At 41.4% G+C, this 26,728-nt stretch overlaps 1 protein-coding gene and 1 long non-coding RNA gene across 5 annotated transcripts in view; one reads left to right on the top strand and one right to left on the bottom strand.

The window, feature by feature from the left end:
* Window positions 1–26,728, top strand: part of KHDRBS2 (KH RNA binding domain containing, signal transduction associated 2) — a 495,176-nt gene that overhangs the window by 118,110 nt on the left and 350,338 nt on the right. The gene's annotated exons all lie outside the window — the stretch shown is intronic.
* LOC130361993 (uncharacterized) lies at window positions 3,154–26,237 on the bottom strand. The gene is made up of 3 exons (XR_008891222.1): window positions 26,112–26,237; window positions 21,233–21,305; window positions 3,154–3,858 (listed from the first exon to the last, which is right to left on the bottom strand). It is a non-coding gene; the product is annotated as an uncharacterized LOC130361993 (long non-coding RNA).

Genomic DNA, 26,728 nt, shown 5'->3' with positions numbered 1-26,728 from the left:
ATAATCGGCTGCCATCTTAAGGCCACTCACATCAATGTTCTATTGCAGAGAGAGAGTGAGAGACAAAGAGAAACAGAGAGCAGTGTGTTGCACAGAAAAGCTTTTTTAATGCAGCGATTCACTTCAAGCCCAAATCCAGCCTAGAAGCACTGGTAGGAAAGGGAGAGAGATTGAGAGAAAAAGAGCAATTGCGGTTGTATTACAGCAGCAATTCACCTCAAGCCCAAATCCAGCATAAAAGCACTGACAGGGAAGAGAGTGAGATTGAGAGAGAATGCACAGTTTTTGGTGTATTACAGCAGTGATTCACCTCAAGCCCAAATCCAGCCTAGAAGCACTGACAAGGAAAGAGAGTGAGATTGAGAGAGAAAATGCAATTTTGGGTGTAGTACACAGCGACTGTGTGCTGCACCACTGGTGTGTACAACAACTGAAAAGCTAATAGTAGCCAGCCAATTAGGGTGAGCAGAGCACTAAAAGCGTATTGTCCTCTATTAAGTGTAATCTGTGGGTACATCTAAGTGGTGTACCATTTTGTTCCTGTTGAAGTCTAAAGGGCCAAGTTACTGTGAAAGGCCAGCCGAAAGTAAACACCTGCTGGTTTTGTAGACAAATTACTGTTTTATGCGTACTGGAGCGCATTGTACTCCCCTCATAAGTGCATACCACATACGTATATCTAAGTGTTGTACTATTTTGTTCCTGTTAAAGTCTCAAGGGCCAAGTTACTGTGAAAGGCCAGCCAAAAGTACACACCTGCTGGTGTTGTAGACAAATACTGTTTTAAGCGTACTGCAGCGCATTGTACTCTTCTCATACGTGCATACCACATACGTACATCTACGTGGTGTACCATTTTATTCCTGTTAAAGTCTTAAGGGCCTAGTTACTTTGAAAGGCCAGGCAAAAGTACACACCTGCTGCTGTTCTAGACAAATACTGTTTTAAGCATACTGGAGCGCATTGTACTCCCCTCAATCTCTTCAGTTTTGATGCCATATGGTCTCCCTGCTGCTATATCCAGATGCTCTGTGGCAGTGATTCTAATAGCGATGCCTGTAATCTGCATGTCTTACTGAATAACATTATTTCAATAACACTATGTGTGTTACGACAAAGCAACATGTTCTACATCTCTATTGATGCTCTCTGTAGCCCAGAAATAGCCGTTTTTAATAGCAATTCTCTGCAAACAAATTCGGACTGAAACTATTTTTTTCTGGAAAAATTCACTCATCTCTATTGTCAATAGAAAATTATTTGGGGGAAAAATCATCTGCTATTTCAATGGACTTTAAATAAATTTGGTATGTGCTTTAATTCTGGCCATTATGTCGCAGCAATGTGATGGCTTTCGGGGAACGCGGGGAGAATAGTGGGAGAAAAAATACTGCAGGCGCTATCTTTTTCTCCCACTACTCATGCTACGATGGATCCATCAGGACCCATTGTTGCACATTATGCCCGCCCAGATAATGGCCATTAAACTTAAAAAATAAAAAAGTACTTAACGCTCATTCTTGACGGGGCATAACGGTAGTAGATGGTAAATCATCTCAACCAATTTGTATAATATACTTTTTTACAAACACAGCCAATTTTTGTATGTAAAAAAAAGAATGCCCAAAAACATTATGTGAACGCAACCTAATTGTTTGCTAGATTCTAATATTTTAAGCCGACACAGAGAGGAGTCTGGTTGTAGCTTACCCCTCCCCTCTCCATAGAGAACAAATGTACATTTGGCCATACCGACAGTTTCTAAGAATGTATGGCCACCTTTACTTTAAACCATCTCCAGGTTTTATCTTATAAATACTTATTGCTTTACAAGCAGATATATGAAGATCTTTGCACTTTACAGCAAAGCTTTAATATACTAAATGCATTTCTGTCATTTTACATTTAGCAAAGATGAGGGCAGCATTTTAGTGACCTTGCAAGCAGCAGATTGTTAGGACTACGTCTTACAATTTGTTCTGCTGACAAATAAACAGAGTTACATTTCTGTATTACACACTTGAGAATATGTAACAATTACATTTTATGTGCTAGTTTGGTGTCTAAGCTGGATGTAAAGCAGTTCCTTCATGCTTTATGCCTTTTTGATTTACAAAATTTAAATGTGCATTTCACACAGGACTCAGTCCAAATTGCGTCTAGGATGCTGGAGGGTTGAAAGAGTGGAAGTATTGAACTTTTCAATTATTGAATAAGATTATACGGTATGCCTGAACAGAGACATCAAGAAAGTTTAACCAAGGAGTTTCTGAATTCATTATAAAGGGTCCGGAGGCTATATTTAATTTTAGTACACTATCTAATTCATATAAATTATAGTTAAAATTGTACTCAATTGAATAAAGTAATATATTGGCATTGGGGTCACTATTATGACATATGAGCTAAGATGTTATCCCTCATTTCACACGCTTCTTTTTGCCAGATTAATCACTGGGTCATTGGTCCCTTTCATGTCAATATCCAGACTGCATTATATATTATTACACACAGTATGCTTCATGACCAAGAAATAGATGTAGAACAGGAAGAATGTGTCTGCTTTTATGTCATAGTGATATACCCAAACGGAACCCAATCGATATTCTATCTACCATATTTTTGCTTGTCATGTATAATCCACCCAATGAGCCTTTCCATTGTTAGCATAATCAATTATATGTTTGGTTGTTTCTCTGTACTGTCCAAAACATTTTGTTTTATTTTTATTGAAACAAAATTTCTTAACAAAAAAAATAAAAATAAATAAAAGAAGATAAATTGTCTTCTCTGGGTCCACTTTTCTGTGTGGTACAATATGGATTATATTTAATACATTTTAGACCTGTAGTGTACAAGGAAAGTATTACATTTGTTCCATGTCTAAGTCTCTCACCTGTTCTTTTTCTAGCTGCTTTTATAACTACACATCATACTAGAGCCCTTACCTAGTAACAATCTGATTAAGGCCTTGGGTGACACACTTTTTCTACTTGAGTAGATGGGATAAGCGCGTGTCACTCTTACAGACAAAGGAAACGGCACAATTGCCTATACTGTTGCACGCAGGCTCTTCACATGGATGCACATGTTCCCACCTTACACAGTTACTGCAGATGATGAGACGGCCTGTCACAGCGTTGTAATGGAGGAGATGACAGTTCAGCCTCCCTGACTATATAATTACAGTGTCTTAGATTATTTAGGAGAATATAGAGGGGAGGATAAGCACAATGTCCTCCCAGCAGGCAGCGACTGTTCTGGCTCCAGCTACTTGTGCAGTGCTGTATAACAAGATTGATAGTACAGAACAGAGGGAGAGAAAGCAGGATGAAATCTATGAAGCTGAAATCCAGGGAAGTGAGTACAATATGCATAAAAGAACTCCAAATATTTATAGATAGTACGGTGGGTTTGCTGTGTAGGAAAGTTTTTTGAGGTCTTAATAACAAAGAATCCCCATTGGCACCGTGTCTGTCATACAACTAGAATCCCTTAGCAACAGGATTTAAAGGTTCACTAAAGTTAAAACAATAAATACAGTAGAAACAGTAGTAACAAACCAGAAAGGTTAACAAAACAGTCTCTGTTCTCCTCTCTCATCAAACCCACCCTGGCTTGAAGATAGCTTGCTGCATCAGAAACCATCTTCACTACTCTACATGCAGGTTTTCGTTTTCTTTTTTTTGCCCCCATCATGCACATTCAGTATGAGTAATCTTACAACAGACTTTGTTTTATTCCCAAACAGCTGCATCTATGCTTTTCATTAACTTGGTCATGTGATCACCAGTCTGACTCTTTAAATCTTCCACTGCTTATTGGCCAGTACAGGATGTCAATTTTGGGTCTGACTTCCTGTAAACGACAAGATGACATCATCATGTATCAGATCCCATACAGCAGTTCACAGACCCCTCCCTTCCCCATCTACCACCCCATCTGCTATGAGATTAGGATATATAGAAGTTATAGCTCTCCCCTGAGGGTTTGTTCACAGATAGCATTTTTGTTTTTACTGTTTTTGCCATGATTTTCCCAAAATTGGGGCAAAAAAGGTGCCATTTTACAGCAATTGGCAAATTATGGTTAAAAATTTTGCCAAAATGCACCAAAAACACCATCTGAACACAAATCAACATGTGAACACAATTTAATGATAAAGCTTTGAAATCTGTATAAAACACCTAAGTTGTAAATTATAGGCTGAAATATTATATCTCTAAAAAAAAAAGAAGAAAAAAAAAGGACTCCCTTTGAAATCAAAACTGTATGTAGTGTGAATTGACCCCAACCGGCTTATGAGTCTAATGAGTTCACCTAGGTGACTTCCAGCACCAGTAGCCTAATTAGATGAGCAGCTGGAGTGATTAAACACCTGACCCCCAACAGGGAGATTCATGGGAAATGTAGACTGCAACTGCATTACAGAACTCAGATCAGTGTGCATCTTTAAACTAAAATGTAACCTATACCATGCATTCCACATCAGCAAAATACATTATTCTCTAATAATAGCCTGTGGTGTACTATATAAAAAATAATAATAATAAAAACAGAATGCTTCTTTAAGACTGAAATAAGATCTATGAACACTTCATGGGTTAGGCAAATCATAGAGCCATATGATCATGGCAATATTTGTGTAAGTTTCTACAATATTGTTCATTTTAGGAGCTCACAGACTTATAGACTGACAAATACATGTAGCTGTGCTTTTTCTCTCTTTTATTTCTTAGTTTAGTGTCTGTTTAGGGAGGGGTATAAAAGTGCTTTGTTGAACATAGTTTTTAAACACAGTTGTTGTATATGTACAGAATAAATATAGAAATTGTCAAATGCCTTAACCCCTTAAGGACCCAGCCATTTTATGGACCCATTTTAAGGACCCAGCCATCAGGGACCAGTTCAGGTTTGAAGTGGATTTGAAGGGTCTTCATCTTAGAAATACCCCACAAATGACCCCATTATGAAAACTGCACCCCCCAAAATATTCAAAATGACATTCAGACAGCAGTTTAACCCTTTAGGTGTTTCACAGGAATAGCAGCAAAGAGAAGGAGAAAATTCACAATTTCCATTTTTTACACTCGCATGTTCTTGTAGACCCAATTTTTGAATTTTTACAAGGGGTAAAAGGAGAAAATGTATACTTCTATTTGTAGCCCAATTTCTCTCGACTAAGCACATACCTCATATGTCTATGTAAAGTGTTCGGCGGGCGCAGTAGAGGGCTCAGAAGGGAAGGAGCGACAAGGGGATTTTGGAGCGTACGTTTTTCTGAAATGGTTTTTGGGGGGCATGTTGCATTTAGGAAGCCCTTATGATGCCAGAACAGCAAAAAAAAAAACACATGGCATACCATTTTGGAAACTAGACCCCTTGAGGAACGTAACAAGGAATAAAGTGAGCCTTAATACCCCACAGGTGTTTCACGACTTTTGCATATGTAAAAAAATGTAAAAAAAATTTCAATAAAATGTGTGCTTCCCCCAAATTTCACATTTTTGCAAGGGTTAATAGCAGAAAATAGCCCCCAAAATTTGTAACCCCATCTCTTCTGAGTATGGAGGTACCCCATAAGTTGACATGAAGTGCACTGTGGGCGAACTACAATGCTCAGAAGAGAAGGAGTCATATTTGGCTTTTTGAGAGCAAATTTTGCTCGTGGGCATGTCGCATTTAGGAAGCCCCTATGGTGCCAGGACAACAAAAAATACCCACATGCCATACCATTTTGGAAACTAGACCCCTTGAGGAACGTAACAAGGAATAAAGTGAGCCTTAATACCCCACAGGGGTTTCACGACTTTTGCATACGTAAAAAATAAATAAAAAATTTTCACTAAAATGTGTGTTTCCCCCCCAAATTTCACATTTTTGCAAGGGTCAATAGCAGAAAATACCCCCCAAAATTTGTAACCCCATCTCTTCCGAGTATGGAGGTACCCCATAAGTTCACCTGAAGCGCACTACGGGCGAACTACAATGCTCAGAAGAGAAGGAGTCATATTTGGCTTTTTGAGAGCAAATTTTGCTCGGGGGGCATGTCGCATTTAGGAAGCCCCTATGGTGCCAGGACAGCAAAATAACACCCACATGGCATACCATTTTGGAAACTAGACCCCTTGAGGAACGTGACAAGGGGTACAGTGAGCATTTACCCCCCACTGGTGTCTGTCAGATCTTTGGAACAGTGGGCTGTACAAAATTTTTAAATTGCGCAGCCCACTGTTCCAAAGATCTGTCAGACACCAGTGGTGTGTAAATTCTCACTGCACCCCTCATTACATTCCGTGAGGGGTGTAGTTTCCGAAATGGGGTCACATGTGTTTTTTTTTTTTTTTGCGTTTGTCAAACCGCTGTAACAATCAGCCACCCCTGTGCAAATCACCTCAAATGTACATGGTGCACTCTCCCTTCTGAGCCTTGTTGTGCGCCCCCAGAGCACTTTGCGCCCACATATGGGGTATCTCCGTAGTCGGGAGAAGTTGCATTACAAATTTTGGGGGGCTTTTTTCCCTTTTACCTCTTGTCAAAATGAAAAGTATAGGACAACACCAACATGTTAGTGTAAAAAATTTATTTTTTTACACTAACATGCTGGTGTAGACCACAATTTCACCTTTTCATAAGGGGTGAAAGGAGAAAAAGCCCCCCAAAATTTGTAAGGCAATTTCTCCCGAGTACGGCGATACCCCATATGTGACCCTAAACTGTTGCCTTGAAATACGACAGGGCTCCAAAGTGAGAGCGCCATGCGCATTTGAGGCCTGAATTAGGGATTTGCATTGGGGTGGACATAGGGGTATTCTACGCCAGTGATTCCCAAACAGGGTGCCTCCAGCTGTTGCAAAACTCCCAGCATGCTTGGACAGTCAACGGCTGTCCGGCAATACTGGGAGTTGTTGTTTTGCAACAGCTGGGGGCTCCATTTTGAAAACAGTGGCGTACCAGACGTTTTTCATTTTTATTGGGGTGGGGAGGGGGGCTGTGTAGGGGTATGTGTATATGTAGTGTTTTTTACTTTTTATTTTATTTTGTGTTAGTGTAGTGTAGTGTTTTTAGGGTACAGTCACACGGGCGGGGGGGTTACAGCGATTTTCCCGCTGCGAGTTTGAGCTGCCGCGCAAAATTAGCTGCATCGCAAACTGCAGCCTGATACTCACTGTAAGCCCCCTGCCCATGTGAATGTACCCTGTACATTCACAAGGGGGGGACCTCCAGCTGTTGCAAAACTACAACTCCCAGCATGCACAGTCTATCAGTGCATGCTGGTAGTTATAGTTTTGCAACAGCTGGAGGCACACGTGTTGGGAAACACTGAGTTAGGAAACAGACAATGTTTCCCAACCAGTGTGCCTCCTGTTGTTGCAAAACCACAACTCCCAAACATTCTCAGGCATGCTGGGAGTAGTAGTTCGGCAACATCTTTAGAGCCAGATGTTGCCGAACTACAACTCCCAGCATGCTTGGAGTTGTAGTTTGCAACATCTGGAGGACTACAGTTTGCAGACCACTAATACAGTGGTTCCCAATCTGTGCCCTTCCAGATGTTGCAAAACTACAACCCCCAGTATGCCAAAACTGTCCAGGCATGATGGGAGTTGTAGTTCTGCAACATCTGAAGGGCCAGATGTTACAGAACTACAACTCCCAGCATGCCTGTGCAGTAAGGGCATGCTGAGAATGTGTAGTTTTGCAACATCTGGAAGGGCACAGTGGTCTCCAAACTGTGGACCTCCAGATGTTGCAAAACTGCAACTCCCAGCATGCCCAGACGCCAAGGGCTGTCTGGGCATGCTGGGAGTTGTAGTATATAAGGTCCCAATACAGCAATGCATGTCGCTTTACGGCGACGTGCATTGCTGTAAAGGGCCCGACCGCGGCTGAAGATCTACTCACCTGTCGCCGCCGCCGCCATCTTCCTCGCCGGGATCCGGGTCTTCAGGGACGAGGTAAGTACCGGGGCCGGTCCCCAGCACTCCCCCGTCCCCCGCCGCGTCCTCCGGTCTTCCTCCCGTCCTCTCCGGACTTTCAGGGGCCGGGCAGGACGGGAGGAAATAACCGCCCCCCCTCCTGCGATTGGTCGGTTAACTAACCGACAGATCGCAGGGAATAGAAGGAGGTGGCAGGTTTGCCACCTTGCTCCTAGTCTTCAGCATGGTCCTGGCTGTCTGTGACAGCCGGGATCATGCGAAATTACCGGGCGGTCGGGTCGGGCATACATGGCCCCCCTCGGCGTTTGCCCTGGATCCCTGCTGAAGGATTTCAGCAGGGATCCGCTTCCGATCTCCGCCGGGTGAGCGGCGGAGACCAGGAAAAGACAAGACGTATGCATACGTCATGGGTCCTTAAGACCTAGGGTGTGAAGACGTATGCATACGTCATGGGTCCTGAAGAGGTTAAGTTCTGTGTCTTACAATGACCTGAAGGAAGTGTGTCTTCAGAAAATGACCTATTCTTTGAATAAAATTATACATGTTATTTAAAAATTTTGTTGAATTGCACTGCACTCACCTTCCACTGCCACGGCTGCTGGGGAGGAGTGGCAGGAGCAGTACCAGCTCCATCAGCAGCAGCCTGAGTCTACAGTCGCTGATGAGTAGCTTTCTTTACCCGCATAGTGAAGCAACTCATCAGCAGCAGGTAGACCTGGAGCAGGACCTGAACCAGCAGGTGGTGGCATACCTTCACATGCCAACACACCTTGAAGATCCACTGGACTTCTGGGCAGCAAAACTTGATTTGTGGCCGCAACTAGCAGAGTTTGACCTGAAAAAGCTGTCCTGCCCGGCCATAAGTGTGCCATCAGTGCGGGTGTTTAGTGAGGTGGGGGCCATAGTAACCCCAAGGCGAATTCGTCTGTCCACTAAAAATGTGTACATAAATCAGTCATGGATCAGCCTGGATTTCCACCCACCCATGCCTGATGCCTCAGAATTGATTGACCACGGTGCCACACCAACACTTCACAAATATGGATAGTGCTATACATATTTAAGGTGCTGCTCCCCAGTTACAGACATTCCTCTGCATTAGACCACAAGTAAGTATTGAGGCTATGCATTAGCTAAAACTTAACTTTTCTTAGGATAAAATATATGGACCTACATTTTTTTTTTTTTTTTAAATCAAGCAAAAGGAAAGGTGTGCAAAAAACACCATGTGCCACCTACACCACCAAGTATTGATGTGATGCAAAGACCTGTAAAAGGTGGAAGGGAACAATGTATGGTAAATTGTAACCGGTGGGGGTAAAAACTTCCCCTGTAAGGCCCAACTCTCGCATTATTAATTTTCTTCTTGGCAAGTGTTACTCGCCCTAAAAGGGTGGTTGCACACATGAACCTCTGAATATTTCCGCCTACAAACACTGCCATTTCACAGGGTTTTTAGGTGGAAATAGGTTGAGTTTCCTGTGTTGGGCTGCCCTTTTTAGGGTGAGTAACACTTGCCAAGGAGGGAATTAATAGGGCAAGAGTAGGGCTTTACCGTTGAATTTTTAACCCCCACCAGCTACAATGGACAATACATTGTTCCCTTCCACCTTTTCGAGGAAAGTGTTACTCGTCTTAAAAAGGGCAACCCCACACAGGAACTCTCCCTATTCCCACCTAAAAACCCTGGGAAATGGCAGTGCTTGCAAGTGGAAATAGGGAGAGGTTACTGTGTGGGGCCGCCCTTTTTAGGGCGAGTAACACTTGCCAAGAAGCAAATTAGTAGGGCGAAAGTAGGGCCTTACAGGGGAAGTTTTTACCCCCACCGGTTTCAAAGAACCATACGTTGTTCCCTTCGACCTTTCAGAGGTCTTTGCATCACATCAATACTTGGTGGTGTAGGTGGCCTTTTGCACACCTTTCCTTTTGTTTGATTTCCGAAAAATTTTGGCTCCATATATTTTATCCTAAGGATATTATTAAAAGTTAAGTTTTATGTAATGCATATCCTCAATACTTACTTGTGCACACTAACACTTTTACAAAAGAGACCGTTTTCTTCTGCCTACCAGCCTCAGCTACTATTCTGATCCTGCCACCCGCCTGATGACACACATCTAATGCCAAGTTCTCCTTTTTTCACCCACCTTCATCACCAGGTACTAGTATTTAAATGTATGTAAGCTTTAGCAGTTATGTTCAATAAAATATTCATTTTTTAACATGATCCATATACGTCTCTTTATGATACATAATTTGATATGTAAGAACAAGCTTTATCTGTATTAGTTATCTACCTAGTTTTCTCGAATTTTAACTTTCCCTATTTTTATTTGGCATTTTGGGGTCTCCTGAACCAGTTTCCAGTTTTCCAGATTCATGGTCCTAAGGTACAATGGTTTCAACTTATAATCCCGCACTGGAACCAATTATTTTGGAACTTGAGGGACCACTGTACTTACTTTAGTCACAGTAACTGGAATAATATTCAATTGTGAGGTATGAAAAATATAAAATGGAATGAAGATATATGTGGGCTGGTTCTATATTGCATGTGAAGCGTGTGGGCATTTAAAAAAAATATTTTGTATCATTAGATATGCATCTTAAACACTGCATCACCTTCATGGTATATTTTAGTAGGAAGACATTCCTCTTTGTAAGTAAATAGATTAGACTTAAGAACTACGAAGTCAGGAGTGATATTAAATTCAATTACGTAATCCATAAAAAGTCAAGGATGTTCTGTTAAAATGAGTGCATTCTAACTCTCTATGTTTGTAGAATTATTCCCCTGTAGGAAAAAAAAAAAACTCATGGATTTTATAATCTTTAAAAGATATGTACTATACTATTTTAGTCTGATGTTGAGTTTGGCTACATAAATGTCTTTGTACAGTGACCTGTGCGTATTTACCTTTAGATCTTTATGTGCATGTTCCAACTATAAAGTACATTCCTTTGACTTTTGTTCTATTATTTTTAATTAGTAAAATTTGTAAATAGGTGGTACATTCCCTTTAGTAGTAAAATATCATAAAATAGTTAATATTATTTGTGGATAGTGTGGTTTAATAATGTGTATTAACCCTAATTAGGAAAACCAGTTCTTCTGTAAGCAACATATTTTATCAGGTGAACACACATTTTACATAATTGGAATACTTTTTCTACGTGAACAAGGTGGTATTTTAAAATAAGTGATTGGTTTTTAATCTGTTCCTATACATGGTAGAGTAATATGAAATTGGTTTTGTAGATTTTTATAAATTGATGCTACATTTAGCTTTATAATGGCAAATATGCATTTTATACTGCTTCAATTTGTCAGGCTTCAAATGGATTTTCTTCATGATTTAGCAAACTGGTGTCTCACAGGAAAATGTCCTAAACCTGATTTGATTCTTTCCAGTTAGTGAACAGAAGGAATCACATTACATGTAGGGGTGGGGAGTGTCTTAGGGACTCAAATCTTTCTCAAATTATTTCAAATAAAATGTGACCCCAATAGCAATAATTTGCATTAAAATATTGTCAAGTACTAAACTAAGTTTACAGGAAACATGGGTGTGACACAAATTGTGTCCCACTCCCGTTGTATGAAGCACAAAGATAGTGAGACACTGAAAAAAGTGGCACATTGCAATGCAATTGGGTTTAAAAAAACAAAGCTACATACTTAAGTCAAGGCAGCATCGCATTACATGTGGAGTGAAATGGAGCCACAGAGCCACGAAACATATTTGAGTTTCTAAGAACCTTGTCTAAAAATATAAGTTTGTTATAAAAACTGAATTTTTTAAAATAAAAACACACAGCCATTCCCCCTTCTAAGACTTGGCTCGTGCATCGTAAAAATACGTAAAAATTATTACGTTTCAAAATAGGTAAAAGAAATTTGAATGTGGTAATTTGCTTAATGAAAGTCTATGGAATAACAGCTGTCAGTGCACACTGTTTGAAAATCTCCATATTGTCATTGTTGGTATTAGAACAGTTTTTTAAACAGTGTGGGCCCGACTGGTGCTATTTCATTGAGCACATTATCACATACATTTTTATAACCATTTTACAGCCATATTTTTTAATGTAACTTTACAACTTCATCAAAAAACTTTTCTAAACTAACCCAGGCTATGTTCCCTAACTACTCCTAACACCCCTTCCACCCATAAAAAAATGTCAGAGCTTTAAAAAGCTGTGTATCTTACCTTTATTCTTGCTCACATAGTGCAATCACCCAGCAGGGCATTTCCCAGCAGGCATGACATCACTGAAGCCTGCTGGGGGACCACTTCCATCCTCACATCATTGCAGTGCTGTAATGAATTGAAGACCTCAAGCTCTGTACAGCAGCTTTAAGTCTGTGTATCTTTCAGTGAGGCTCTTTGCAGCTTTTAGACTGTGCTGCTTTCACTGAGGCAGAGAAACACAGTGCAGAGAAACACTTCTTGAGTTTTGTCTCCGGCCATTACAAGCAGGAGACCAAAATCTGAGATTTTGCAAAACACTGAGTTTGTTACCTAACTCAGTGTTTTGCAACCAGTGTGCCCCCAGCTGTTGCAAACTACAACTCCCAGCATGCACTGATAGATCATACATGCTGGGAGTTGTAGTAGTTTTGCAATAGTTGGAGGCACACTGGTTGCGAAACATTCAATAAGTTAAGTAACAAACTCTCAGTGTTTTCCAACCAGTGTGCCTCCAGCTGTTGCATAGATACAATCCCCAGCATGCACAGACATCCAAAGGGCTTGCTGGGAGTTGTAGTTTTCCAACAGCTGGAGGTCCCCCCCCCCCCCATGTGAATGTACAGTGTACATTTACATAGGCGGGGGTTTACAGTGAGTTTCTGGCTGCAAGCTTGAGATGCAGCAAATTTTCCACTGCAGCTCAAACTCGCTGTGAACCCCCACCATGACGATTTCAGGAAAAAGTGTAGTTCCAGCTGTGGCATAACTACAACCCCCAGCATGCACAAACTACCAAAGGGGATGCTGGGAGTTGCAGTAGTGTGCCTCCAGCTGTTGCATAACTACAAGTCCCAGCATGCCCTTTGGCTGTAAGTGCATGCTGAGAGTTGTAGTTTTGCAACAGCTGAAGGCACACTGGTTGTGAAACACAGTGCAGAGAAACACTTCCTGAGTTTGGTCTCCGGCCATTACAAGCAGGAGACCAAAATCTGAGATTTTGCAAAACACTGAGTTTGTTACCTAACTCAGTGTTTTGCAACCAGTGTGCCCCCAGCGGTTGCAAACTACAACTCCCAGTATGCACTGATAGATCATACATGCTGGGAGTTGTAGTTTTGCAACAGCTGGAGGCACACCGGTTGCGAAACAATGAGTTAAGTAACAAACTCTCAGTGTTTTCCAACCAGTGTGCCTCCACCCCTACACTGCCCCCCCCCCACCAATAAAAATTAAAAATGTCTGGTATGGCACTGTTTCCAAAATGGAGCCTCCAGCTGTTGCAAGACAACATCTCCCAGTACTGAAACACTACCGTAGGTAATTTTGGCATTGGAGGCAAGTGTAATTCTTGCATCCGGGTCCGTCCCTATGCAAATCCCTAATTTAGGCCTCAAATGCATGGCGCTCTCTGACTTCGGAGCACTGTCGTATTTCATGGCAACAGTTTAGAGCCACATATGGGGTATTTCCGTACTCAGGAGAAATTGCCTAACAAATTTTGGGGGGCTTTTTCTCCTTTTACCCCTTATGAAAAGGTAAAGTTGGGGTCTACTCCAGCATGCTCACTTAGCCCCTTATTACATTCCATGAGGGGTGTAGTTTCCAAAATGGAGTCACATGTGTATGTGTGTGAGGGGGGGGGGGGGGGGGATTCGCTGTTCTGGCCCCACGGGGGGGGGGGGGGGCTTTGTAAACGCACATGGCCCCCGACTCCCATTCCAAACAAATTTGCACTCAAAAGGCCCAATGGTGCTCCTTCTCTTCTGAGCATTGTAGTTCGCCAGCAGAGCACTTTACATCCACACATGGGATATTTCCATACTACGAAGAAATGGGGTTACAGATTTTGGGAGGCATTTTCTCCCATTACCTCTTGTAGAAAATTAAAATTTGGGGAAAAACTGCATTTTAGTGAAAAATATAATCATTTACACATCCAACTTTCACAAAAAGTCGTCAAACACCTGTGGAGAGTGAAGGCTCACTGTACCCCTTGTTATGTGCCTTGAGGGGTGTAGTTTCCAAAATAGTATACCATGTGGGTGTTTTGTTTTTGCTGTCATGGTACCATAGGGGGTTCCTAAATGTGACACGCCTCCCAAAAACCTTTTCAACAAAAATGTGACTCCTTTTCTGAGCATTGTAGTGCGCTCACAAAGCACTTTACATCTACACATGAGGTATTTCCATACTCAGAAGAAATGGGGTTGCAACTTTTGGGTGGCATTTTCTCCTATTACCTCTTACAAAAATGGGAAATTTTGGAAAAAAATGCATTTTAGTGAAAAAAAATTAATTTACGGCTCACTGTACCCCTTGTTATGTGGGGTGTAGTTTCCACAAAAGTATGGCCATGTGATTTTTAGTTATTTTTTTTGCTGTTACGGCACCATAGGGGCTTCCATTTCAACAAAATTCTCTCCAAAATCCCATTGTTGCTCCTTCCCTTCTGAACCCTCTACTGCGCACGCAGAACACTTTACGTTCACATATGAAGTATTTCCTTACTTGGGGCTACAAGAACGAGTTAGTGTAAAAAATGGAGATTTAGACTTTTTTCCTTCACTTTGCTGCTATTTCTGTGAAACATCTAAAGGATTAACAAACCTTCTGAATGTCATGTTGAATACTTTTAGTATACTTCAGTTTTTATAATTTCATCATTTATGGGGTATTTCTAATATGAAGGCCCTTCAAATACACTTGAAAATTGAACTGGTCCCTGAAAAATTCTGATTTTGTACATTTTGTGAAAAATTAGAAAATTGCTGCTGAACTTTGAAGCCCTCTGATGTCTTCCAAAAGTAAAAACATGTCAACTTTATGATGCAGACATAAAGTAGACATATTGTATATGTGAATCAACATATTATTTATTTGGTATGTCTATTTTGCTAACAAGCAGAGAGCTTCAAAGCTAGAAAATCAAAACTTTCAAATTTTTCATGAAATTTGGGAATTTTTCGATGAAAATTTACCACTATGTAAAAGTAGAATATGTCTTGAAAAAACATTCTCTGAATCAAATTCATAAGTAAAAGCATCCCAGAGTTATTAATGCTTAACCTCTTAACGACCCAGGACGTATATTTATGTCCTGCGCCGGCTCCCGCGATATGAAGCAGGGTCGCGCCGCGATCCCGCATCATACCACGTCAGTCCCACGCTCATCAATGGCCGGTACCCGCGGCTAATACCACACATCGCCGATCGTGGCGATGTGCGGTATTAACCCTTTAGAAGCAGCGGTCAAAGCTGACCGCCGCTACTGAAGGGAAAGTGAAACTATCCCGGCTAGTCAGTCGGGCTGTTCGGGACCGCCGCGGCGTCCCGAACAGCGAGCAGGACACCGGGAGGGCTCTTACCTGCCTCCTCAGCGTCCGATCCCCGAATGGCTGCTCCATGCCTGAGATCCAGGCAGGAGCAGTCAAGTGCCGATAACATTGATCGCTGGCATGGTAACCCATGGCAGGGATCTGTGCAATTAATCAAAGTGTGCAGTGCTATAGCCCTCTATGAGGGCTATAACACTGCAAAACAAATAGTGTAAAAAAAAAAGTTAAAAAATATGTATTAACCCTTTCCTGAACAAAAGTTCAAAAAAAAACCTTTTCCCATAATAAAAAATTAAACATGTAAATAAAAATAAATATAAACATATGTGGTATCTCCGCATGTGTAAATGTCCAAACTATGAAAAAATATCATTAAATAAACCACACGGTCAATGGCGTACGCGCAAAAAATTCCAAAGTCCAAAATAACGTATTTTTGGTCACATTTCAAACCATAAAAAAATGAATAAAAAGTGATCAAAAAGTCCGATCAAAACAAAAATGCTACCGATAAAAACTTGAGATCACAGCGCAAACAATGAGACCTCAGACCATCCCGTCCCCATAAAAATAAAAAAGTTATAGGGGTCAGAAAAAGACAATTTTTAACATATAAATTTTACTGCTTCTAGTTATGATTTTTTATAAAAAGTATACAAGTAGGGTATCATTTTAACCGTATGGACATACAGAATACAGATAAGGTGTCATTTTTACCGAAAAATGTACTGCGTAAAAACGGAAGCCCCCAAAAGTAACAAAATAGTGGTTTTTCTTCAATTTTGTCACACAATGATTTTTTTCCCGTTTCGCTGTACTTTTTTGGGTAAAATGACTGATGTCATTACAAAGTAGAATTGGAGGCGCAAAAATAAACTGTCACAAAGATTTTTAGGTGAAAAACTGAAAGAGTTATGATTTTTTAAAGGTAAGGAGGAAAAATGTCAAATGAAAAAATGGAAAAACCCTGAGCCCTTAAGGGGTTAAAGTGACAGTGGTCAGATGTGCAAAAAATGCTCTGGTCCTAATGGGCTTGGTCCTTAAGGGGTTAAAGACTGGTGCAATATTTATTTAGTTGTTCATTCATTTCTTGCATATATGTAAACATGGAGCCTACTGCAGTGGAGGATGTACAGGTTTGTAACTTGAATACATTTTGAATATTTTCTTATGATGAAAAAAATTGTAAAAATGTGTCTGTAAAAATAATTAAATAAAAAGGGATGTATTTTTTCCAATTGCATAAATTACTGACGTGTCACATATTACGAAGATGGAAAAATATGTCCTTTTTAACCCTTTTTCCCATAGACATACAAAGAGCAAATTAATGTTGAAAATACAGACATAAAATCCCCCCGATTTTACTACAGCTTTTCAACAATTAAATATAACAAAAAATACAATGAATGAACCTTAGCCTAAAATAAATTGTGTTTTAAACTAATGCTGTATTTAACCATCTTCAGTTAAATACAGAATGTATGAATGGATACATTCGGCTCTGTTCTCAAAGGAGACCTAGGTCTCATTTTCAAGATTGCGAGGGCCCCAGCAATTGCCCCCCCTCACCTCCCCCATTATCAAGTAATTATCCCCTATTGCAAGGGACAACCCCTTAAAATAGAACAATTGAGGGATATATATATATTAGTGGCTAATGCCATCACATGTGTAATGAACACAAGGACTGACAAACTAACAAAACAAAAACATGATGACAGTTGTTAAGTGAAATCCACAGGAGATGTTCATTCATGTTCCACCACCCCCCCTATCAGTTTTGCCATAGAGTTGTATTGAGGAGGCGTGTCAGCCACCGCTTTGTGCGGTGGTTGACAAGCCCCCTTCCCGCGAGCTGCCGGGGCCCTGTACAGGAGATTGCAGGGGTCCCAGCGGTCGGATCCGCCGTGATCTGAAACTTATCCACTATCCTGAGGATAGGGGTTATGTTTTTCAAGACTGGAGATCTCCTTTAAAATTACCGTGCGCTACCTAAGCAGCTCGGGCTGCGCCGCCTGAGCAGCATGGGCTGCACTGCGGCCACACAGTGAGCTGCGTGGTGGCGCCCACTCTTGAGGGGTCCGACATTTATTTTCGGCATGGGGGGGGGGGTGCGCCTTATTTTTTTGTGGGGGGAAGCCTTATTTTCGGGGAGGGGGTTCTTATTTTCAGGGAGGCCTTATATTTCGCCCACAGGCAAAAAGTGAAGTAGGCCTTATTTTCGGGGGATGTCCTACTTACGAGAAAAGATGGTAGTCCCCTCCCCCAAGTAGACCCTAAAAGAAAAAATGTGCCTCACCAAAAACTAATAAAATAAATGATGTTTCTGCCTTGCACATCCTACACTGAGGTCCCAGGGTCTTGTAGACCATTTGCTTAAAGTGGCCTGTGGGAGTAAATGGTGGGGACAATGTGTTTGACACTGCAATTTCCATTAAGGGAATGAAGCGAAGTTGTAATACCACACACAACCTTGTTGTTTTTTAGAACAAATAAGCTTTGTTTTTCTATTTTGGATGACCATTTTAAGTTGCACAATATTTCCATGCTGCAACCAGAGTCCAATTCAAATAAAGATCTTGCCCAGGAATAAGTCTTTGATGTGTGACCTCTATACGGCTCCATTCTCAAGGTGACAACTGCTGCAGTGGGCAAATGTAAAAAAGTACCTGTCACCAAATAAACTTTTCTAAAGGAACTCAGGCTATGTTCCCCAACTACTCCTAACATTCCTCCCACCCTTAAAAACATTTCAGAGCTTTAAAAAGCTGTGTATCATACCTTTATTTTGCTCACATAGTGCAATCTCCCAGCAGGAGAAAGTGTGTGTTTCCCAGCAGGCATGACATTACTGAAGCCTGCTGGGGGGGCCACTTCTGCCCCCTCACATTGTTGCAGAGCTGTGATGAAAAGAAGACCTCAGGCTCTGTGCAGCAGCTTTCAGTCTTTCAGTGAGGCTCTGATGCAGCTGTCAATCAAGCACAGTGCAGAGAAACACTTCCTGAGTTTGGTCTCCTGCCAGTACAAGCAGGAGACCAAAATCTGAGATTTTGACCAGACAGAATGTGTTTTGGCCCTGGTGTTCAGAAGTATACAGCAGAAAAACTAACTTAAAACGCTTTTATTTTTTTTTATTTTTTTTTTTTATGGAAGCCCATTACAAAAGTTATTTATTTGGCATAAGGAATCAAATATTTAAATATGGCCTGGATTAGCAACATGAATGTCTTCTACTAAGCACAGATGTGTGTGTTTTCATTTCTGGGCCGCACCAAAGTCCCAAACCCTTGTAGGCATCAGGCCTAAAGTGAGTTGTGGCCTGTGAAAGTATATGGCAGGTACACGATTTTTGTCCTGAGGATGTGGCTACAGTTGAAAATTGTCAGGGTGCAGGGTCCCTTTTTAACCCCTTAAGGACCAGGCCCATTTTAGCTTTAAGGACCAGACCAATTTTATTTTTGCTTTTCCATTTTTTCCTCCTCACCTTCTAAAAATCATAACTCTATTTATATTTATACTCTATCTATATTTCCATCCACAGACCCATATGAGGGCTTGTTTTTGCATCACCAATTGTACTTTGTAATGACATAACTTATTTTACCTTAAAATGTATGGCACAACCAAACAAATATTATTTATGTGGGAAAATTGAAAAGAAAACCGCAATTTAGCAAATTTTTGAAGGTTTTGTATTCACGCTGTACACTTTCTGGTAAAAATGACATGTTTTCTTTATTCTGTGGGTCAATACGATTAAAATGATACCATGGTTATATGCTTTTCTATAATTGTACCACTTTAAAAAAATCTCAAATCATTTTAACAAAATTAGTATGTTCGAAATTGCCCTATTTTGACCACCTATAACTTTCTAATTTTCCGTATATGGGGCGGTATGAGGGCTCATTTTTTGCGCCATGATCAGTAGTTTTTATCAACACGACTTTTGCTTAGGTTTTACTTTTTATACATTTTTTATTAATAATTTTTTTTTGAATAAAATGTGACAAGCAGCAATTTTGGACTTTTTTTTTTTTTAACGTTTATGCCGTTCACTGTACGGGATAATTAACAATATATTTTAATAGTTCAGACTTTTACGCATGCGGCAATGCCAAATAGAACTATTTATAGCAATCAGTTGATTGATAATACCGTTCAGTGCCATGCATAGAGCATAGAACTGATCAGTATTATCGGTGATCTTCTGCTCTGGTCTGCTCAATCTCAGACCAGAGCAGAAGACCCCAAGAGACAGTTGGAGCCAGGTGAGGGGACCTCCGGCTGCAATGCTGGATGATCGGATCCCCACGAAAGTGGTGCGGGCGATCCGATCATCCTTTCAAAGTACCGTACTGCCGCAGATGCATTGATCTGAATTGATCACGGCATCTGAGGGGTTAATGGCAGACATCCGCGCGATCGCGGATGTCCGCCATTACCTGCGGGTCCCTGGTTGCTCCTGCCACGCATGACTGCTCCCAGTCATGGCGGCGCGTAAATGAACGTCATGGTACGTTAAAGGAGTAGTCCAGTGGTGACCCAGTGGTGAGCAACTTATCCCCTATCCTAAGGATAGGGGATAAGTTGCAGATCGCGGGGGGTCCGACTGCTGGGGCCCCCTGCGATCTCCTGTACGGAGCCCCGACAGCCCGCGGGAAGGGGGCGTGTCGACCTCCGCACGAGGCGGCGGCCGACATGCCCCTCAATACAACTCTATGGCAGAGCCGAAGCGCTGCCTTCGGCAATCTCCGGCTCTGCCATTGAGATGTATTGAGGCCGAGAGGCTATCTGGGCCGAGAGCCGCGGCCCCGTACAGAGAGATCGCAGGGGGCCCCAGCGGTCGGACCCCCCGCGATCTCAAACTTATCCCCTATCCTTAGGATAGGGGATAAGTTTTTCACCACTGGACTACCCCTTTAAGTACCACGGCACCATGACGTACATTTACATCCATTGTCGTTAAGGGGTTAAAACCTGCCAACCAAATAAAGTACCAGAGTGTTGCCTTGGCATGTCCAGGTACAGTAATGCCCCTTTTCCTATAGTGCAAATCAGCGCCACATCTGTTCTCCAGTTATATGTGGTATTACAAGATGGCTTCATTTATTTCAGTGAAACTGATCTGGAATACCACATACAATATGAGCATTGCTGTTTTTGGAAGATATTCTGATCTGGTTAACCCATTTAAAGATCGATTCACAAATGCGGATTGTGTGCTAATTTTCCTCAGCATATTTGACTTGACTTGGATGGGTTTGCTAAAAATCCACCACTGTTGCAGATTTTCTGCAAACCCATTGAAGTCAATTGTAGCAAGATCCACTAGAAATCTGCCCATATGAACAGACTCTAAGGCTATAACTTAGTATCAGTATAATGTAAGTAGTGCATTCACTATGTTACTTAACGTTTTATTAAATCACCAAAAGATCACCGAGGTGATCCACTAATTCCCTATATTTCCCATATACTTGTTAAAAGGTGTAATCTTTGATACCCCACTGGCAAGACATGTTAGAAATTTCCATAGAGGGGATATCCAAACCCTAAAATTTTGGGGACTAATTAAGATGACATTGGGCCCCAGAAGAGGCAACCTAGATAGGAAACTACTCCGTGAAGAAGCAAGATGGATACAGCGACTCAAAAGTTTGAGCCCTAATGGACTCAATGAGGGATTTACCTTTTCAGCATTCATTTAGAATAGCTGCCATAATATGTAAACATCATATACAATTATCTACATACTTACTGAACACCTTGCCGAAGTGACATCAAGGAGGGAATTGCAGATGGACAAACCATGATGGACTAATATGCTGCGTCTAAAATCATCAATAAATAATCAATTAGCTCTATGGTGATAACAATATACAACATAGAACAGTATAGAAAATGGTGGAATATGAGGATTGGAAGAATTGGAATATTGCTGAGTAGAATTATATGATGACTGCTGCATTGGATATAATTCATATATATGAGTTCCTTAACATATAATCCAATTAGGTGATACTATGTGAATTTGTATTTACAGTTTGTAAGGAATTTGCAAATTAATAAGGAGCATAATAAATAATATGACTGAATATGGACGATCTGCCTGGTATTGTGGATCCACCTTCGGGTATATACATAGATATGGTCTTATGGACATCACATATTAATACAATTATCCCCTCATGTCTCAACCTTATAGCCATCAACTAACTGTTATATAGAGTAATAATGCATCCTATTGGATTTTATCCCTGTGAACATGGAGTACTACGGGAGACTAAGTGTTTGCGCAGATTACATCGCGCAGCCCTTACATAGAAAAGTCCCGGCGCATATGAAGCTGCATAGTGATTGACTATTATACCTACTTGAAAATGCCCGTGGAGACTAAGTCCCCACACACATAGAACTGCGCAGCTCCGGCAGCAAGAAACGCTCGCTGGTATAAGAGCTCGCGCAGGGGTCACGGCGCAGGAGGCGGATGTGAACATCGGCGCTGAGACCATGACGCAGTGATCATGTGATGCATTACCGAGGCAACCAATAAACAACTATGAGGATTGGTTGAACTATGAGCGCAGCAATAGGTGCATGAAAACATCCATCAATTTAAATAGAGAATGATTGGATGGGATGGCGTCCCACCAATCAGAAGTGAATACCACCCTACCATGATGTCACAATAGGAGGTTACTTAAACCCCTGTTTTGGCGTTTTTCATTCAGTGCCCTAAAACCTCTTGACAAAGCCGCGTCCTGCGGCGAAACATGTCGAGGGGGGCATAGGATAGGTTTTAATATACAGTGCAGACTCCCCCAACAACCGTGTGCACACTGCAGGTACACACAGGTAGATAATAGGTGATGCCTGGTTGGCACAGATAACTACTATCAATACGGGAGGAGAGATACACTGCAATTTTTAACCCCTTTTTTGTTGGTGTTCTGAATTAAAAAAGATTACACCTTTTAACAAGTATATGGGAAATATAGGGAATTAGTGGATCACCTCGGTGATCTTTTGGTGAATTGGTTAAAACAACCCTCCATATATTGGTCCGCAGTCGGATCATATTAACGTTTTATTAAAACCATAAGTAAACAGTGAAATAGTTGTCAAATCTTGCCTTGTGGTTTACAAACAAGTTTTAGAAAGCTGTTTGCATGAACACAGTTAAACCTAATGCACAGTATAGTGTAGTATTTTGACAGCTAACTGTGAATCATCATTTTCGTTAGCGACTATAGAGAAATAAATGATTTATAATTCTTGTTTACTATAAAATGTTTTTCAAAACTGATGACATGACTTAGTAAATAAAGATTTCATGGCTACATTTTCTGTTCCTATCCATAGAACTTGTGTGTTTTATCATAGTTGGGTCCTCCTCTTTATAGATCCTTTAACCCCTTCATGATCCATCAAATAGTTTTTTTCCTCCTCACATTTCAAGACCCATTATTTGGCATTTTTTTATCCATATAATGTATTACAGTTCCAAAAAAAAAAAAAAAAAAAAGTATATATATATATATATATATATATATATATATATATATATAGTGTGTGTGTGTAAGGCAAAAATTATTTATTTTTTTATAAAAATGAAATTTAGCAATTTTGTAGGGCAATCATTTTTTCGGAGTTCACAATCTGATAAATCTGACATGCTAACTTTATTCTATAGGTCAGTACGTTTCCAATGATGCCAAACCTGGATTTTTTTCTTTTCATTTTAGGGTACAAAAAAAATAATAATTTGAAAACTTGAAGAAAAAAAAAAAGTTTGCTCAATGTCATGTTCTGACCTCTATGGGGAACATTTATCATTGTTGCTTTGGTAAGCAAGTTCTGAAGGCATTTTTTCTTGCTTTTTATTTTGCTTATGTGTGACCTATTTATCTTACTATCACAGGTGTAACGCCTGCGCTCGGGCCGGACACGCCGGGCGTGAGTGCTCTCTGCTTATGTCCACACTGCTTATGTCCCCGCAGCCCGCCACTCACCTCCCTCATCTTCCGCCTCTCCGTGTCCTCACAGCCCTAGCGCGCGCCAGAGCTCTTTCACTTAACTGGCCAGTGCTCAATTAATCAAGTGTTTACTTGTCCCCTGTCCTTAAATGTCAGCTACTCCCATGGTTTCCTGATGGATCTTTGGTTACCTTGTGCCATAGTGAAAGTCTGTGTCCCTGTTACCGTGTACCTGTTCCTTGCTACCTTACTTCCCCTGCACCTGTGTTACCTGCCCTGACCTACTGTCATCTTGCCACATCTTGCCAGTCTCCTTCTGTGCCACGCCACCTCATAGCTACCTGTGTAGACGAGTTGTGCCAGGGGTAGCGACCTGGGTGCCGCCTGCCGCAGCAAGGCCATCCCGCTTTGCAGTGGGCTCTGGTGAAAACCAGTGGCACCTTAGACTCTGCTCCCTGGTACGGCTCACGTCATCATCCACACAGGGCCAGAGGATCCACCACTTGCCATGTCCCATTACAGTATGATCCGGCTATGGATCCTGCTGGGGTCCCTTTGCCAGATGTCTCAGATCTTCCCACCATCGTGGCTCAGCAGTCACAGCAGTTAGCCTGTCAGACGCAATCAATGCTCAGCCATGGGGCAACAGCTTCTTGCCGCTCAGCAGCAACAACAGCAACAGCAGTAGCCACCTGTTCCTGAGTCTCCTCCTGTGTCTGCAGCTTCTCCTGGGACCAAGCTTTGTTTGTCCTTGCCTTTTATTTATGATGGAGATGCCAAGCTGTGTAGAGGCTTTGTGACACAGTGTTCTATCCATCTAGAACTCATGGAGGATCTGTTCCCGACAGAGCATCCTAAAGTGGCATTTGTGTTCAGTCTATTGTCTGGAAAAGCTTTGGCCTGGGCTACTCCTCTCTGGGATCGTAGAGCTCCGGTCTCCTTGAACCTGTCAGCCTTCCTTGCAGAATTCCACAATGCATTTGAAGAACCCGCGCGAGCCTCCTCTCCCGAGACAGCTCTTCTGAACCTCTGCCGAGGGAACTCCTCCGTTAGCGACTACGTGGTTCAGTTCTGCACATTTGCCTCTGAACTTTCTTGGAACGACGAGACCTTGTGTGCTACCTTTAAAAAAGGACTTTCCTCTCGATTCAAAGATGCTCTCGCTGCACAAGATTCTCCGGCTAACCTAAGCGAGCTTATCCATTTAGCCAATCGAATTGATGTGCATTTTGCCGAGAGGCAGGAGTAACTATCTTTGGAAAAAGAATCTGCCCAAACACGGCGTTTACCTCGTCTGGCACCCGTGTTCCAACATCCAAACTTACTCTCTTCTTTGCCTTTTGACGAAGAGGCTATGGAAGTGGACCACTGCAAGTGAAAAATATAATTCACTTGAGTAGGCTCTTTGGTAGCTTTTTGCTTACAGCCAAGCTTTTTTTTACAGTTTTCTATTTGAAAAATGGGAAAAGGGGGTGATTAAATTTTTTTTCAGGATGGGGTGGATTTTTTTTTTCAATTTTTAAAAACATTTTTTTCATTTGATTTTCTTATTTTGTTTTGACCCCCTTAGGGGCCTATCATAAGTCATCATTAAATGGTTTACATAGATCACTGTAATGATCTGCATTACATTGATCTATGTTATCTGAGCTCGATTGGTAAGGGCTGCCTAAGGCAGCCTTAAGCATCTACAGAGCCAGGGAAGGGGGAGCTGAGGTAAATCCCCAGGCTTCCCTAGCAACACATTATCTCCTTGCAATTACATCAGGGGAAGGGGGGGGGGGTGTCGATGTGACCACTACACTCCAGGGAATAGCGACATTTAGAGTTTAAATGATGTGATCTAGTGGCGGACCCCCTGTGATCAGACATCTTGTCCCCTATCCTTTGGCCGGATTACCCCTTTAACAACTGTTGTAAAGGAATTACGCCACATGTATTATGCATTTGCCAACTTTTTGGATACTTTTAGGTCTCTTCCGCCAAAGGGGGGCTCTGTCAAAAGGGATATATATGGCGGATTTATAGTCTGTCCATCTATGTTTGCACTGTATGTTCCAGTTCTGGAGGATCCCTTTAGTACAGAGTACTGCAGGCACTGTCTAGTATATGTTCATGCTCACTGATGAGAGCTATAAATAAATATTTGGACAGTTGCTGCAAGTTTTAATGCACTAATTTGGGTTCTTTTAGGCATATCTTTAATAAAATTGAAGTTTTACTACATCACACTTAGGGAGGAGTTTGAATATAAAGGGTTTTCTTTTTAACCCCCGTCATCCAGTTTTCTCTTGACTTGTATTTATTTGTTGTTTACACCAGCCAACCTCTGGGCAATTTTGGTTCCTGTTCTGTACACATCATTTCCCAGCAGTGCCTTCTTTATTAACACATATAGGATTACAGTTAAAGGTGGCACCAGTATATAGATGTATGCAAACATATTTGGTATCACCTCATAATCATATTTGGTATTACTGTGTGGAGAAATGTCCAAACTCTTATAAATATAACAACTGCTAGTGACAGGTTCTCTACAATATATTTGTACAAAACGTTGTAAAAGTAAAAATGTTGTTTGTTAAAGGACATCTGTACTGATGAACTTTACATACTCCTGTGCTCGGGCTGCAAAAATAAACAAAATAAACTTTAACTCACCTTCCTACATTCCCCCGTTTCTCCAGTACTGGCCTCATGTTCCTCTGCTGCGATCCTCTTGCTGCTTCCTGGGGTCGGTAACGTCACAGAGCCATCAGCGTATCACCAGCCGCAGTGATGTCCCGCTTCATTTTGTTCAGAATGCTTGGAGCCGGATGTCAACTTGTGACTTCACGGCCACGCCCCATTGTGAAATCAAACCACGCCCTCCATTAATGTCTCCCATAGACATGGATGGAGTAGGCATGACGTGACGTCACAAGGGGGCATGGTGGTGACGTCACGACCACTGCTGAATGACCCAGGTGCTTGTTAAGAATGCCAGGTGCTGCGGGAGATTGCAGGGGGCCCCAGCAGCGGGACCCCCACAATGAGACATCTTATCCCCTATCCTTTGGATAGGGGATAAGATGTCTAGCAGCGGAGTACCCCTTTAAGAATTTCATTTTTTAAGGGGTGGTACAGCAACTTATTGTAATTGTAATTCCATGAATAATAAATAGAAACAACTTTATTTGTAGCATGCAAGTATGTTCTTATTTTATAAACACACTTTCAATAAAAGGAAATAAAAAAACTTTATGTAAAATATCATCCAAACATTGGATATGCAGTCT

The sequence above is a fragment of the Hyla sarda genome, chromosome 3 (genome assembly GCF_029499605.1).
Source record: "Hyla sarda isolate aHylSar1 chromosome 3, aHylSar1.hap1, whole genome shotgun sequence".
NCBI classification, from domain to species: domain Eukaryota; kingdom Metazoa; phylum Chordata; class Amphibia; order Anura; family Hylidae; genus Hyla; species Hyla sarda.
Note: the sequence above shows the minus strand (reverse complement) of the source record. Positions and strands in the feature narration are given on the sequence as shown.